This window comes from Zonotrichia albicollis, chromosome 17 (assembly GCF_047830755.1).
Source record: "Zonotrichia albicollis isolate bZonAlb1 chromosome 17, bZonAlb1.hap1, whole genome shotgun sequence".
In the NCBI taxonomy this organism is placed as follows: Eukaryota; Metazoa; Chordata; class Aves; order Passeriformes; family Passerellidae; genus Zonotrichia; species Zonotrichia albicollis.
Window position 1 is genome coordinate 7,734,503 of NC_133835.1, and position 13,617 is coordinate 7,748,119.

Sequence of the window (13,617 nt, forward strand, 5' to 3'; positions counted from 1 at the left end):
CCAGCACAGCATCTCTGTGGGTGCCAGGGCTGACCCAGCCTGGTGCCAGGAGGGTTCCCTGCCAAACCAGGGTGTGCCCTGGCAGCCCTGGCAGGAAGGGAAGGGGCAATGTGCCCTGCTGGAGCTGCTGGGGATGCCTTGGGGCAGCAGCCTGCTGTCTGCGCTGTCTCCAGTGCAGGGAGGAAGGAGGGATGGCTCTGCCTGACCCACACAGGGGCCGGGCACAGAGTCCCTCCCTCAACCAGGGCTGTGCTGCCCCCCATGGGCTCTGGGCTGGGCTCTCAGAATGCCAGGCTCGTTGCTCATTCCCAGAGCTGGGGCCACAGGAAGATGCTCCGGGAAATTATTTTTAACTCGCCACGATTCACTCTTCAGAGCTAAGTCACTTTTATCAGCTCTGGTTCAGCCCCAATGAAGGCAATCTCTCCTCATACATACACTTCTCTCTGCAAGGTGGCTCTGACAAAATTTAAATATGAACTTTAGTGGTTTCCAGGAGCTCTTGGAAGAACTAACAAGCGTATCACAGGGTCCAGCATTAAATCCTTCCCTGCTGGGATGCAGTAGAGAACGGAAACTGTCAGGCAGTTTGAGATCCACTTAGCAATTAGTGCAGATGAAAGAAGCACTAACGTGAAAGCCCTGGTCTCTGTGCTGCTGGTGGGAGGAGGAAAGGAACGTGTAAGAGAAACATAACAAAATGCGACTGTGTATCCCACCAAACAATGAATCATTTTAACATTTCCAATCCTTTTCGAGCAAGCAGAAACAGTCGATCAATATGTGACAGAATTAAAGACCTGCAGTAAAACCTTGGAGCTGAGGATCTGCAAGAATTCTGAGCACAGACTGATCTGTGAAATTCTGCATATGGCAATAGCACACCAGGAAAGACCAGCATATGTGCAGGAGCCAGGAGCTGCAACAGAACAAGTCTGCTGGGCAAGAAGGCTTCTCTGCCCACCCAGAGGAACACCCACTGCAGAGGAGAAATCATCCCTGGCAATGGATATGCAGCAGCTACAGAAAGCAGGAGTATTTCCCAGAAAACTCAAAGTTACAACAAACATGGCCCTAAGCCATATCCTTGTAAAAGCCTGCGAAAATGTGATTCAGAATGTGTATTCATAAAAGCTGCAGCCATAGCCTTGGCTCTGGAAGATTTTGGGCCAGTAAGAGCATCTCATAGCCTTTACACTCTGAAGGGGTGAAAACAGCCAAGAGGTGCCATTCCATGAGTGTGCCACAGCTAACTTCAGGAAAATGACAATTCCAAGGTGGGTTAGGAGGAGAGTATGCCTGGGAAAAGGAAAGGCAGGCGTACAACAGCTAAACTGGTGACTACTTAATTATGTACTCAAGGGACATGATGGACTGTGTTTGAGTCTATTCTAAAAATATCTATACTGGACTGTTTGAAATGTAGTAGGTAAGACACAAGTACACAGTTTGGAAATACAAGTATTTTTAGAAAGTTTGGATCCTGGTAATTGAGTGAGCATAGGAGCCCCACATGATGCATTTACAGCATATGTTTGGCAGGTTCAGATTCCTGCAGCTGCACTTTGGAAAAGCTGTAGAACCCTGTCAGATACTCACAGAAACCTGCTAGTCACAACAGCAGGACAATAAATGGCACAAGGAAAGTGTAACTTTAAATTCAGTGCGGTGGGACTGCCACAAGATGAAGGAAGCTAGGACTGCATATTCACATACATTGCCAGCTAATTTAACTGTGGTGGTGGCTGAGCAGGATTTGAGTCAGAGGGAGCAGGGCATGATGAAAGGTGAGCAGAGCTGGAGCTGATGCTGCACCCCTTAGATGTAGGCACTGAACCAAAGCCCTTGGGTACAGGGGAGCTTTCCTGGTCCTTCCCAGCCACGTCATGGTGATCCTCCCATCCCAGACTGCAAATCCTCCCCAGGGCTGCCCTCAGCCCTGGTGTGCTCCAGCAGTGCTCATCTTCATCACTCTTCCTTCCTGGGATGTGAGTCCAAGCACCATCCTAGTGACAGAAACAAACAACTGTTTTCCAGCTTGCAGCCTCTCCACTGCTTTCTGCAGCCAGACTGTGACTTTCACTGCACCACAGTTCTGTAATTATCACAGGAAGATTACAATTGCTTTGAACCTCATTTTTCTCTGCCTTTGGCTGACCTCAGGGCTGCAGAAGAGTGAGTGAGAGAGAGAGTGTGTATGTGCCTGTGTGTGGACTGGGGAGAGAAGGACAAAGGGAGGCTGTATCATGGTCCTCCTGCCAGTTAGCCCTGGTCCTAAGCTTTCCATCTAGCTGGGATTCTTGAAGGCAACCCAGACTCGATGGTCCCAACCTCTGCCTTTCCTCATTTTCTCTGCCCTCTCTTTTTCATATTGCATATCTAGGGCATAGCTTCAGTTATCTGTGTATCTAGATATAAGCCTTGGGAGCAAACAATTTGGAATAAGTCTCTGTGCCACTGAAGGGAGGGCACTCTGTGAACACATCCCACAGCAGGGGCAATTCATCTGCCTGCCCATTAGCAGAGCCAAGTACTTGTCAATGGGCTTTCTTCAGTCTGGGCCTGGACCGGTAAAGCAAATGTTGAATGACTGCTACAAATAACTGCCCCAACCTCCAATTTTTATAGGCAGAGTGGCAGCATTTCACGCTGGGCACAACAAGCAGTGGAGATGACAGCTCAAAGCCAAATAGACATCACAGAGCCAGTAGAGATGTGATTTATTAAAGAAATGTCTGGATTGCAGAGGAAGCAGAAAGGTGTACCTTGAAAGGAACCTTTAACGCCTATGAGTGAAAAGGAACAAGGGCTGGGAAGGAAGGGAAGCTGCCAGGGGCAAAAGCTAATGGGCCTGGTCCTGGGGTGTGCTGTCAGCAGGGGACGTGCAGCTGCCAGCCAAAGGGTAAGCTGTGCTGCTTCATCCGGAGGCATAAAAGCAAGAGCTGAGTAAAAGGGCTGCCCAAGCTGAGATGAGAGGCAAGGGAGTGCTGCTGGGGAAGGGAATAACCCCAGGCTGCCACAGGGGACTGATATTCCTCACTGGTTTGTGCAGAGAAACCAGTAACCACACACTCATGTCAGCAGGGCACGTTGCATTCTGCACTTTCCCAGGTGGGACTCCAGCTCCCACCTGGTTGTCCAGACCCAGTTCTTGAGTTGCCAAGTTCTGAGCAGACCCCCCATCCATCCCTGCTCCAACCTCCCAAGGCTCCATGTTCCAAGCCTTGGTTCCCCCATCACTGCAATCAGGCCTGCCTGTGCAAGGACAAGTGTCCAGCTCCCAGCAGCTGCCCAGGCCCTTCCAGCTGCACATGCTCAGGCCAGGCTGAGGACCTTTTGGGGGGAGCCTTAGACCTTCCCTTTCCCATTCTGTAGCCCCCAGTGCCCAGCCTGTCCTCCTGTGCCAGCACACTGCAGGGACAGTGCCAGCACATGCTGTCCCCAGCCCTGGAGCCACTCTGAGCAGCAGAATCTGCTGCATTAGGTCGATTTCAAGAGCCCCTCCAGGTCAGTTAGCAATTACCTGCACCAGATACACACTTGGAAAGGAGCTTCTGATCTCTTCAATGCACTCGTTTTCCTCTTTCAATTTCAAATTCGCCTCACTGGAAATAGGCACTTCAGCCTCTTTTACAGACCATGGTAAATTAGGATTTCGTCCAGTTCTGTTGGTTCTGCTGATACAGATGTTTTCCTGTGCAGATGCAATGCCATGGCCAATCTGAGGTGTTCCAGACCCTTCCTGTTCAGCCTCTTCCAGCTGAGCCTGTGGGTGATGTCTGGTACTGAGTGTTCCTGCACAGACCACAGGCCCTTGCATGTGCTGAGATGGACACCCAAAGCTCCTGTTATCTACTCAGAGTGGTGCTCCATGCTGTTGAGACATGGCCAGTGGGGAATACCTTCCTTTGAAGAGTCAGCTGAAATTAAAATTTCCAACTGCACACTCCAGTCTTGTCCTGGAATGAAAGGGCTGGAAAGAAGAAAATCCAGGCTCTTTGCATGCGTCCTTATCTTTGCGCTGAAACCTGACTGCCATCCACTCGTCACAGAGACATTTTCTACAGTGACATCCTTCATGCTGAGCTCTGCCAGCACTGCACTGGGCACACTGTGGGAATGCTGCAGCTGGCAGGGAGGGAGACACATCCCCTACCTGTGCCCCAGGACTGCTCCCAAGGGAAAGGAGCCTCACCAACAGGGAGACACATCCTTACCTGAGCCCCAGGACTGCTCCCAAGGGAAAGGAGCCTCACCAACAGACACATCCCCTGCCTGTGCCCCAGGACTGCTCCCAAGAGAAAGGAGCCTCACCAACAGGGAGACACATCCCCTACCTGTGCCCCAGGATTGCCCCTAAGGGAAAGGAGCCTCACCAACAGGTAGACACATCCCCTACCTGTGCCCCAGGACTGCTCCCAAGGGAAGAGGGCTCACCAACAGACACATCCCTACCTGTGCCCCAGGACACACTCCCAAGGGAAAGGAGCTTCACCAACAGACACATCCCTACCTGTGCCCCAGGACACACTCCCAAGGGAAGAGGGCTCACCAACAGACACATCCCCTGCCTGTGCCCCAGGACACACTCCCAAGGGAAGGGAGGCTCACCCATCCTGCAGCTGCTGCATCTGCAGCAGCCTCTGGGGCCAGTGTGCAGCCACCCCCTGTGGTCCCCTGGCAGGCCCAGCTGGCTGCAAGCAGGCACAGGCTGCTGGGAGGGCTCTGGCAGTGCTCTGCTTGCCTCATCACAGGGCACCCAGAGCCTGATGGGGTCATGCACAGCCCTCTCCCAAAACTGGGGTTCGGTGCTCAGAGGCAGAAGCAATTTTACATAAAGTTCAATTAAATATTTGCTTTATAATTGCGCAACAAATTATTCATAAAGGCATTGGAATCTAATCACAAGGCTGACACCGTGGAGTCTGCAAATGACACAGTACTCAGGGAGAATAAAGATGGGGGGAGCTGCCAGGCTGTGGTGACATGCAATGCCTGAATCTGTGGGGCAGTGGGAATGTTCCCAGAAAAATACCCACAGCAGCATAGAAGAACCTCAGCAAGGCAGGGTTTTCTGGGAAAGGGAATAACCTAATTAGGGTAACATGAGAAATGGCTCTGGGAAAGAGTTTGGGGCATTTGGCTCAGGTGTGCCCAGCAAACAGGGCAGAGCTGAGGGTGCTGGGGCTGTGTCCCTCCCAGTCATGTTTTGTCACCTCCATCTTCGTGTGGACACGCTCTGTGTGGTGTTACAGTGTCCCCAGTTCTGCAGGATTTGCTGCCTTCAGCTCATGCCCCTATCTCCCACAGGAATCATGGTGCTGCACCTTTTAAGGGGTGCAGAACCTCTCCCAGACCATGGGCTGTGAAGAAAGCCATGTGCTACAATCTGCCTGTGGGGTCCATGCTAAACCATCCTAAACCAGAACAGCAGCCAGGTAAAGGCAGGAGGCAGTCTGGGCAGTGCATCCCACAGTGCAGCCCTCCAGAGACAGGCAGTGCCTCTGAGACAAGGATGAGCAGCTGGCCAGAGGTAGCTGAAAAGCACAGTGGAGCAAATGTGACCTCCCAGGGACCCTTTGCAGGGAGTGTGTCAGGGGGACTTGCTCCCATGCATCTCCCATGGCACCCTGAGCTGCAGCTCTGTGAGCAAAGCCCTCTGCCAGTCCTGACACTCAGTGCTCAGCTCCTTCCAGGGTGAATTTTGGAGGGCAGCAGACTGAATCCTGCCCCCAGGAGGAGCGAGGCTGCTGGCACTGAGCTGTGTGCATCTCTGTGGTTCTGCTGAGAGGAGCTGGGCTGTGCTGAGGGAATGCACGCAGTTCTGCAGGACAGCTGCTGAGCCCAGCAGCTGCTGCAGCCGGGGATCTCTCTACCTAACAAGCGCGCATCCTGCCCAAATTCTGTCCCCTGCTGTCACTGTGGGCAGTGGGCTGCAGGCTGCCCTTGTCCTGCCAGGGAGAAGCCCTGCAGGGCACCCAGTGTTGGGAAAGCTCTGAGTGACAGGGGAGCTGGATCCTGGACAGAGCTGGACTGGAGATGGATTGCCTGCCTGCCAAATGTGGACATTAGACAGGGAGTTAGATTAATGGGAGATGGCTCTGCCAACAGAGAGGTGAGTCACAAAGCTTGTCCTGCGCTGAATCTGTTTCTCCAATAGGGAAGGAGTAGGAGGATTTAGCAAGATTAATCTCTCACGGAGTTGTGAGAATAGCCAAGATTCATGGGCCTCTCAGCAACAAATTTCCAAGTAAGCAGACAGCACTTGGGCTTGCTCCATGTGACACAGCACAGATCTGTGCTGGTAACTCTGGGGTTTCCTGCTCACAGGTGAGATTGACCACACTTCTGTGCTCACACATGAGCCCTGCACTGCACAGGCTGCACAGGAGCACCAAACAAAGCAGCTTGAAGGCATCAATCCCCTGAATTTCCCTGAAGTGGTCTGCAGCTGCTATACCCAAACAAACAATGCTGGACCAGTGCTGTACACAACATGAGAAGGAGCTGAGAAAGAGCTCCTTTTGGCAGCTGAGAGGAGCTGGTGACACATCAGCTGGAGAGTTTGCCAGGTCTCTGCCAGGTTTACATGAAGGCAGAGCAGAATCAGGCTGGACAAGAGCCAGAGCACCTTTCCTGGTGTGAGCAGCACTTCCCTGTGGACAGCAGTTTGTGATACACACCTGGCAGGACCTGCTAGAGATGGGGAAGGCAGAACAGGTTGGTCACAGCTATTTTTTGGCAGATGATGGGGAGCTCTCAGGCCCCCCTGTGTCTACCTCCTACAGAACTCCAGGAAGTCTCCAGGAAGGAGAATGAGGCCAGGAAAATGAAATCTTGGTAAATGGGTTTTATATTGAGGTAAATGGGTTTTATGTTGTGTTTTAAGGAGCTGTGGAGAGAAAAATCTCAGTGCTAGTGAAACAGAGATTTTTTTTTTTTGGAAAAGGAAGATTTCCATTCCATGTTGGGAGTCCTGTTTCTTTCTGATATTTCTTCAGTTGTTCATGTCATGGCTCTTCAGTCTGAGCAGTTTTACAAATGTGTTGTGGAGATGAAAGCACCAGGGAAAGCTGCTCAGGATCAAGTTGGAAAAGCTTTTAACTTTCAACTCCTTACAGACAAAGGCACAGAGAGGAAGGGGGGAAGTGCAAAGACTGGGAAAAGGAAGAGGAAGAAGCAAAAAGAGATAAGGAGAATAGAAGAGTGAAAGGGACAGAGCAGAGAAGACAAATCACAACAAGAAAAGGAACAAGGCACCAGCAGAAAGAAAGGGAGAGATAGGGAGAGAACAAAGCAAGGGGCCTGGAGCTCAATGAGATGGGGAGAGTATAACAGAGTAAGAGAACAGTGCTGCAGGTAGAGGAAAGCCAAAAAATACAAAAGAGCTATTTAAACACTGGGGTAAAGCAGTGATGAGAATAAGAGAAAAAGAGAAGCCAGATGGGGACTGAATTTGCATGGAGATAAAGGGGATGGCAGCAAAGCCAAAGGATAACCTGTCCATCCTTCTGTCACTGCACAGACAAGACATGACATGACAGTGACATGTCAGCTTCTCAGAGGGGCTGGGACACAGCTGTGGAGGCTGCACTCATGGTCACGGGGAGCCACAGGAGTGACCATGTCAAGGTGGTCCTTGGTTCTCCTGCTCTGCATCCTCCATCTCCCTTTCGCCGTGGTGGCTCCTGGCCATGTGACCACCCCTGGTTTTGGGTGTCATGGAAGGACTGTCATAAAGTGCCTCACTGTGGTGCTCTCCTGGGCTCACCTGGGAGCTGGGTGGGTCAGGCTGTCCGGCCTTACCAGCACCTGCATGGCAGCAGCAAGGGGGCATGGAATCATGGAGTCATCATAGCATGGTTTGGGTTGGAAGGGACATTTAAAGGTCAGCCAGCCCAACCCATGTGTGGTAAGCAGGGACTTCTTCAAAATCAGGCATGGAGAGGCTGTGCCACAGGGAAGGGGGCAGTGGGAAGAGACAAATCTTCTGTGTCTTAGCAAAAACAGGCTGGAAAAGGGCACCATGACTACAGACAAGTGCTGGGACCATCTCCTCCCAGTATCACACCAGTTTAGTGGGCTCAGCTCCACCTGCAGTGTGCGAGGTGACCTCTTGGCTGCCCCAGGGAAAGGATCTGGGTGTTCCCAGTGCCAGTGTCCTAGCTGGCACCAGAGCCTTGCAGGTGTCCCAGGGCTGGATTGGCACTGAGCACACAATCTCTGTTTGCAGACTGTGTTAGCAGAGCAGCAGCTGTGCTCCAGGCTTTGCTCCTTTCCCTACAAGAGCATCAGGCTCAAGTGGGATCCACTTTGGCAGCAGTGCTTGCAGCTGGCAGGTCTCTCAGTCTCACACTGGGATTGAGGACATTTCTAGATGCTTCTGTGTCTGAAGGGGCTGATGTGGAGCATTTCCTGGGATGTCTTGGGGGTCCCCTTGGCCTCTGAGGGTGGGAGTCATGCAGCAGTAGGGTGGTGGGAAGCCTTGTGCCAGCCAGTGCAAAGGTGGGGAATAAAGCTGCCAGAGCTGCTGCTGGGTCTGCATCCTGCTCATCTTTTGGTCCTGGAAAGGAAGAGCCACTCCTCCTGGGTCCATGCTATGCTCTAAGCCTCTCTTTTGCTTTCTCCTCACCTCTTTCTCACCTTCAGGGCACCTGAACAGGAAGCACCAGATCCATGTAGTTTGAGGATAACCTGCTACTGGGTTACTACTGTTTCTTGATCAAACTGGCCAAGCAGAGGATTTGTTTGTCTTGTACACAAGGTGCTGTACAAATGGAGCAACACAGCATTCCCTCCTCTGGTGTTCTCTTGTGCTCCTTTCAGGGCCAAACTCCAAGGCCAAAAAACAGAGAATGCTGTGGACACAGGAGAGCATTTTCTCTCCTGTGTAAGGTAAGATGTGAGTGCCTGGGCAGTGGAGAGTGGGAAACGTCCCACTGGAGTCTGTTTGCCTGAGCTGTGACTAAAACCTGACTTGCAAGGTTTATCCATCCCCAAATACAGTGCTGCAGTCTCACCAGCCTTGAGCTGCTTCCTGCTTCCATCTTCCACTGGCCCAGAGTGGTCTGTGGATCCTGCTGCTGGTGTGTGACTCTACTGAAGGCAACAACTGTGCTGCCACTTCTGCCCCTGCACCCTCAAAAGCTGCTGGGTCAGAACAGTGCCCACCATGCTTCGAGCAAGACTCTGGAGAAGGCACCAAAGAGCTGAGGCGGTTGCTGAGGATGCCAACAGCCATGGTGCACCTGGGAGAGGGTCTGACAGCCCCAGGCTCAGCCCCAGAGATGCCCAGAGCCCCTGACAGAGCTCCTGCCACGATGCCACTGGGCCATCATTGTGTGGCACCATTCAAAGGTCTGGGATCTCTTTCTGATGCCCTGGCGCCCCGGCTCAGCCCCGCGCTCCACGCACTGAGTCGGATCTCAGGACCGGGCACAGGAGGGTCGGCCCTGACCTGGGGGTGGCCGGGTCTGCCCTTGCCCCCGTCCGCGCCCCGCTCCCGCCCCCGGGGCGGCCGGTGAGGCCCCGGGGCGGCGGAGGCGATGCGGGCACGGGGCGGGGGCACCGCGGGCTGGGGAGCGGAGCGGAGCCGCGGGCAGAGCCGAGCCGCCCGCCGGGGCCGCGCCAGCCCGCGGGGGAGCGGGGCCGCATCCCGGGAACGGGCGGGTCCCCAGGGCGGGTCCCTGGGGGAGGCTCCGGGGCCAGCCCGGGGCGCGGACCCGGCGCTGCATTCTCAGAGTCTCCAGCAGAGGCTGGGCTGGGCCGGGCCGGGCAGGGCTGGGCAGGGCTGGGCTGGCGGGGAAGGAGGGGAGGCAGGCAGGGAGCGAGGGGGAGGAAGGCGGCTCTCGCCGCACATGCAGCCCCCGCCGCGCTCCCGCCGCCCGCGCCCCGCCTGCGCCCTGCCCGCCCGGTGCCAGCACCGGCTCCGCTCGCCGCCGCCGCCGCTCGGGGCTCCGCGCTGCTGCCGGGGCTGCCATCCGCTCCTTGCCGGGGCGCAGGGGCTGCGCTCCGCTCCGTGCCCGCCTGCCCGGGCTGCCATCCGCTCCGTGCCCGGCTGCCGAGCCTGAGATCCGCTGCCGGGCTCCGCTCCGCTCGGTGCCGGAGCTGCGCTCCGCTCCGTGCCCGGCTGCTCGGGCTGCCGGGGCTCCGCTCCGCGCCGGCGGGGGCCCGCAGGATGCCGCGGGAGGCCGAGCGCCCGGCGCGGGGGAGCCGCCGCGGCCGCCGCCCCAGGTAAGAGCGGGCGCGGGCGGGGGCTGGGGGGCGGCGGGGGAGCCCAACTTCTCCGTCCCTCGCCGCGCCGCAAACTTTGCCGCCGCTCGGCGGGGCTGCGGCGGGCGCTCCCCGCGGGTGAGCGCGGGCTCGGCCCGGCCCCGGGGTCGCCGCCGCTTCGGTCCGGGCAGTCCCGGGCAGTCCCGGGGTGCCCCGGTGTGTCCCGGTGTGTCCCGGTCTCCTTGGTGTCGGCGGGCGAAGCCAGAGGTTTGATGCCTACGGCGCGGCCGCGCCAGCTGCGGGTCCGAGCACACCCTCCAATTGAAACAGCCCGGTGCTTGAAGAGCTGCGGCTCCTTTTTTGACCGGTGGTATCTTAAAACATCCTCTTCGGGCTCCTTCCTACCCACGATCCATCTCCCCATTTCTCTCACTGAGAACGGAGCTTTCATACCCATTCCGTACCCATTCCGTGCCCATTCCGTGCCCATTCCGCACGGAATTTGCTTTGGGCGCGTGTGGATGTGTGCCTGCTATGCCTGAGGGACCCAGCGGGAGCCCTTAGAGCCGGCCGGGTAACATCTCCCTTCACAGAGCCACATTTTTTTCTAACAACAAACTAAAAATAACTGTTCTAAAACTAGCACTTTCCTCATTTAAAATGTGGTTCCCAACCGGCTGTGCTCAGGCCTTCTGGGAGCGGGATCTGCAGCCGCATCTGCTCCCTGCGTGCCCTGGCCCAGCGCTGCCTCGCCAGGTGCCTCTCACCCACCCTGGGCTCCCTGGGAGTGGAGCGATGCACTTGATGCCTCTTCGTTTTTCTTTGGTTTCTGACAGTTCTAACATCCTGCACAGTCAGAGGACATCTGCCCTGTCTTCTCATCTACCCTGGTTTTATGCATGAACAGCACCAGTTGTAGGGGTGATGGTGTAGGCAGCGGCGAGGAGGGGCAGGCTCGGGAGTTCAGACTGAACTTCATGAGACAGTGCAGGGCACCTCAGGGATGCCTTTGGACCTGAGAGGGTACGGAGGATGGGTGGGTGGCTCTGCAGAGCTCTGGTTCTCCAGAGCTTGTTTGCATGGCCTGAGGAAATGAATGGGGGAATGTGCCTCTCTCTCCCCGCTCCTGGGTTGGTCCTTGCGCTGTTAAAATGCTGCAACACAGGCTTGCATACCACTGAGGAAATCTCAGCTCATGACTGTTTCTTTGGGACCTGTTTCTGTCTCTTCAGAGTACCCAATGCACAGAGCATGGCTGAAGCCTGCAGTCTCTGTACTCACAGATTGCTCAGAACCTGGGCTTTGCCATGTTTTCCCTGTGAGGCTGATGAATGCTCTCCACTTCTTTCAAGAGCGCTGGGTAATGAGAATTTGCAGCAAACAATTATCAGGGTTGGAGATCATTGTCCTGGTACATCAGTTTTTAAATGCTGAAAATAAATTGTTTCTCTGGCTTTAAGTCTGAAACGGTTCCTCTGTGCTGGTGCTGTGTTTGTTTGTGTTCAAGGCCAAAAGGTGGTTGTGCTGCTCATTGATGAATTCCCTGAAATGTTGACAGTACCCTGAGAGCAGCACAGGGTAGAGCCCGCTGAAATCTAAATAAGGTGGCCCAGATTCCGTGCTGACTTTTGTCTCACGTACGTCTCTGCTCCAGCGAGGTGAGGGTCAGAGCAAGTCAGGTTTGGTCTCTGTATGAAATGCCGGCTGCCGAATAATACCGTGCTGAAATTGGTGGGCTCATGAAAGAAAAAGTATGTGCTGTTTCATAGGTAAAAAAGCCAGTTTTGTTCCTTCTGGGGGAAAAAAAAAAATGCCCTTTGCTTTTTGGTGCATTGACACTTTATAATATGATATGGTGATTTCATACCTATGACAGACAAGTGGCTACTGGAACAAGGTCGGTTTTAAAACTCTTTTTCAAAAGAAGCTAGCAGGCCTCCAGAAAAAAAAAAGGAAAGAAAAGGTTGTCTTTGGGTTAAAAATAACAGTTAAAATCCTATTCTTCCTAGCTCCATCCCAAAAAATACTATATTTTCATGATTTAAATGTCATGTTTGAAAAAGTCATAGTTCTTTCTTGTGTTTAAGGATTATGAGAAAAGGGTCACAATTTGCTCTTTGTTGTTTATATTGTCTGGTCAGCTTTTGGGCTTTTTTTTTTTTTGCACATTAAAAATAATATTGAGCTAGCAAGGTTTTTTTTGTAGCAAATTTTACTTTTGTGCTCATAATCACTATCCCATAGCAGTAAAATTTGGCTGGAAATGTTGCAGAGGGAATGTTTGTTTATTTGAAGCCCCTTTTTCAACTCAAAGACTTTATTTCATTAGAAGGATTAGATTGTTCGTGAAAGCTTTGAAACAAAACTGGACTTCAGGTGGGATTTAATCTGCTGCTATTCCTTTAAAGTACAATTACTTATTTTTTCAAATGATTAGTTTTTATATTTTAAAAGCCTACATTTTAAAAGCAAAGGAAAACATTTTCAAAAAGAAATGGTGTGGTGGCACTTGGGCTCTTCTGACATCATGTCGCTGAAGAGTATTCGTGCATAAGGATACAGCCATGTATGAATTTGTGCTGTTATCTTTTAACCATGTGGTTATGCAACTGTGTTTGGGTTTACAAGCAATGACACTTCTCTGCAGATAAGTCCATGCATATCCCGAGGCACAGGCCATTTTGAGTGATCTGCTTTCTTGAAAAATTACATGTAAAGATGAGGTGGGTGTGAATCCCAAGCAGATTGCTTGCCCAAGGTTGTAGGTGGACACGGTGTACAGCTCCTTGCTGTTCTCAGGATCTCTTTTGTCTCTGCCACCAGTTTATCCCATGGTGTTTCTTTGTGGAAAGGGTGCCCGATGGGGAGGGATGCCACCAGCTTAGCCTCAGGCTGTGTGTTGCTCTGGGAATGCCCTCAGCACCGTGTGTGCTCTTGGCTCTGCAGGGAGCAGGTCCCCTGTGCCACCTTGCTCTCAGGTGTGTGGCAGTCCTGGGCTGCAGGTGAGGGCACCGAGCTCTGTCCTTTGCCTTGGCTGCTGCAGCATTCTCGGGGCTCGTGCCTGCACGTCCCTGTGAGCTGTGTCACTTGTGAAATCCCTGCCCTACCCCAGCAGAAAAGCCAAGTCTTTGCGGCTGGATTTTGACAGCAAATTGCTGCAGACTTGGAGCATGGGGTTGGACTTGGACTCAGCTGTTCACCCAACATGAGCTGGGTGTCCCCTGCCTGCTCAGCTCTGTGGGACATCTGTCTCTGCAGTTGTGTCCAGTTTGTGGGTTAGTTTGTGCTCTGGAGAGCTGTGGAGGGCTCAGGCATGGGGCTGTGCTCCTGCTGGCAGCCACTGCAGAGACCCATCCTCCAGTTAGTTCACAGTTTCCTTTTCATTTAGTCATCACTTTCTATTAT

The 13,617-nt window shown here is 53.4% G+C and overlaps 1 protein-coding gene across 1 annotated transcript in view; it reads left to right on the forward strand.

Annotated features, from left to right (window-relative positions):
• Positions 1-9,581: 9,581 nt before the first annotated feature.
• The window catches only part of CDH22 (cadherin 22), a 79,853-nt gene continuing 75,817 nt past the window's right edge, over positions 9,582-13,617 (forward strand). The window contains exon 1 of the mRNA XM_074553929.1: positions 9,582-10,233. The gene's annotated coding sequence lies outside the window, so the exon portion shown is untranslated. The remainder of the gene's footprint in view (positions 10,234-13,617) is intronic.